Here is a 3,236-nt window from a genome sequence, read left to right as displayed (position 1 = left end):
TGGTCTAAACATATCTTCACAACTTCGCATAACTAACCAGCAAGTGCACTGGGTCGTCCAAGTAATACCTTACGTGAGTAAGGGTCGAATCCCACGGAGATTGTTGGTATGAAGCAAGCTATGGTCACCTTGTAAGTCTCAGTCAGGCGGATATAAAATAGTTATGTAGTTTTCGAAATTTAGTAATAATAGAAGGATAGAAATACTTATGTAAATCATTGGTGAGAATTTCAGATAAGCGTATGGAGATGCATTCGTTCCTCTGAACCTCCGTTTTCCTACTGTCTTCATCCAATCAGTCTTACTCCTTTCTATGGCTGGCTTTATGTAAGGATGTCACCGGTGCCAATGGCTACTTTCAATCCTCTCGGGAAAATGGTCCAAATGCTCTGTCATAGCACGGCTAATCGTTTGGAGGCATCACCCTTGTCATTGGTTGCATCCTATTCCTCTCTGTGAAAATGGTCCGATGCACTGTAACTGCATGGCTAATCATCTTGGAGGTTCTCGATCATACTGGAATAGGATTTACTATCCTTTTGTGTCTGTCACTACGCCCAGCACTCGCGAGTTTGGAGTTCGTCACAGTCATTCAATCCCAGAATCCTACTCGGAATACCACGGACAAGGTTTAGACTTTCCTGACTCTCATGAATGCCGCCATCAATCTAGCTTATACCACGAAGATTCTGATTAAGAGATCTAAGAGATACTCATTCAATCTAATGTAGAACGGAAGTGGTTGTCAGGCACGCGTTCATAGGGAATGATGATGATTGTCACGTTCATCACATTCAGGTTGAAGTGCGAATGAATATCTTAGAAGCGGAATAAATTGAATTGAATAGAAAAATAGTAGTACTTTGCATTAACCTTTGAGGAACAGCAGAGCTCCACACCTTAATCTATGGAGTGTAGAAACTCTACCGTTGAAAATACATAAGTGAAAGGTCCAGGCATGGCCGAATGGCCAGCCCCCTAAAACGTGATCACTAGATCAAAAGATAATCCAAAGATGGTTCCAAAGATAAAACTCAGGATGCCCAATACAATAGTAAAAAGTCCTATTATAATAAACTAGCTACTAGGGTTTATAGAAGTAAGTAATTGATGCATAAATCCACTTCCGGGGCCTACTTGGTGTGTGCTTGGGCTGAGCTTTGAAGTCTACATGTGGAGAGGTGATTCTTGGAGTTGAGCGCCAGCTTTTGTGCCATTTTGGGCGTTGAACTCCACTTTGCAACTTGTTTCTGGCGCTGAATTGGGCAGAGAGCTGGCGTTGAACGCCAGTTTGCGTCATCTAAACTCAGGCAAAGTATGAACTATTATATATTGCTAGAAAGCCCTGGATGTCTACTTTCCAACGCAATTAAAAGCGCGCCATTTGGAGTTCTGTAGCTCCGGAAAATCCATTTTGAGTGCAGGGAGGTCAGAATCCAACAGCATCAGCAGTCCTTCTTCAACCTCTGAATCTGATTTTTGCTCAAGTCCCTCAATTTCAGCCAGAAAATACCTGAAATCACAAAAAAATATACAAACTCATAGTAAAGTCTAGAAATGTGAATTTAACATAAAAACTAATGAAAACATCCCTAAAAGTAACTAGATTCTACTAAAAACATACTAAAAACAATGCCAAAAAGCGTATAAATTATCCGCTCATCACAACACCAAACTTAAATTGTTGCTTGTCCCCAAGCAACTGAAAATCAAATAGGATAAAAAGAAGAGAATATACTATAAATTCCAAACTATCAATGAAACATAGCTCCAATCAGATGAGCGGGACTTATAGCTTTTTGCCTCTTGAATAGTTCTGGCATCTCACTTTATCCATTGAGGTTCAGAATGATTGGCATCTATAGGAACTCAGAGTTCAGATAGTGTTATTGATTCTCCTAGTTTAGTATGATGATTCTTGAACACAGCTATTTTATGAGTCTTGGCCGTGGCCCTAAGCACTTTGTTTTCCAGTATTACCACCGGATACATAAATGCCACAGACACATAATTGGGTGAACCTTTTCAGATTGTGACTCAATTTTGCTAAAGTCCCCAATTAGAGGTGTCCAGGGTTCTTAAGCACACTCTTTTTTTGATTTGGACCTTGACTTTAACCGCTCAATCTCAAGTTTTCACTTGACACCTACACGCCACAAGCACATGGTTAGAGACAGCTCGGTTTAGCCGCTTAGACCAGGATTTTATTCCTTTAGGCCCTCCTATCCACTGATGCTCAAAGCCTTGGGATCCTTTTTATTTGCCCTTGGCTTTTGGTTTTAAGGGTTATTGGCTTTTTGCTCTTGCCTCTTGTTTTTAAGAGCTTTTGGCTTTTTCTGCTTGCTTTTTCTTTCTATTTTTTTTTCGCCTACTTTTTTTTCTTTTTTTTTTTCTGCAAGCTTTGTTCTTTGCTGCTTTTTCTGGCTTCAAGAATCATTTTTATGATTTTTTAGATTATCAAATAACATGTTTCCTAGTCATCATTCTTTCAAGAGCCAATATATTTAACATTCTTAAACAACAACTTCAAAAAATATATGCACTGTTCAAGCATACATTCAGAAAACAAGAAGCATTGTCACCACATCAATATAATTAAACTAAGTTCAAGGATAAATTCGAAACTCATGTACTTCTTGTTCTTTTGAAGTAAAACAATTTTCATTTAAGAGAGGTGATGGATTCATAGGACATTCATAACTTTAAGACATAGTTACTAAATACTAATGATCATGTAATGAAGACACAAACATAGATAAGCACTTAACATAGAAAACGAAAAACAGAAGAAATAAGAGCAAGGAATGAATCCACCTTAGTGATGGTGGCGTTTCCTTCTTGAGGAACCAATGATGTCCTTGAGCTCTTCTATGTCTCTTCCTTGTCTTTGTTGCTCCTCCCTCATTGCTTTTTGATCTTCTCTTATTTCATGAAGGATGATGGAATGCTCTTGATGTTCCACCCTTAATTGTCCCATGTTGAAACTTAATTCTCCTAGGGAGGTATTGATTTGCTCCCAATAATTTTGTGGAGGAAAATGCATTTGAGGCATCTCCGGGATCTCAGAGAGGAATAATTCTGGCATTCAAATGCCAGAAAAGGGTGAAAATTTAGCATCAAACGCCTAGTGGATGCCCACTTCTGGCGTTCAAATGCCAGAAAAGGGAGAAAAGTTGGCATTAAACGCCCATTCCTTACCCAGTTCTGGCATTCAAACACCAGAAAAGGGTGGAAAA

Source organism: Arachis hypogaea, chromosome 20 (assembly GCF_003086295.3).
Source record: "Arachis hypogaea cultivar Tifrunner chromosome 20, arahy.Tifrunner.gnm2.J5K5, whole genome shotgun sequence".
NCBI classification, from domain to species: Eukaryota; Viridiplantae; Streptophyta; class Magnoliopsida; order Fabales; family Fabaceae; genus Arachis; species Arachis hypogaea.
Note: the sequence above shows the minus strand (reverse complement) of the source record.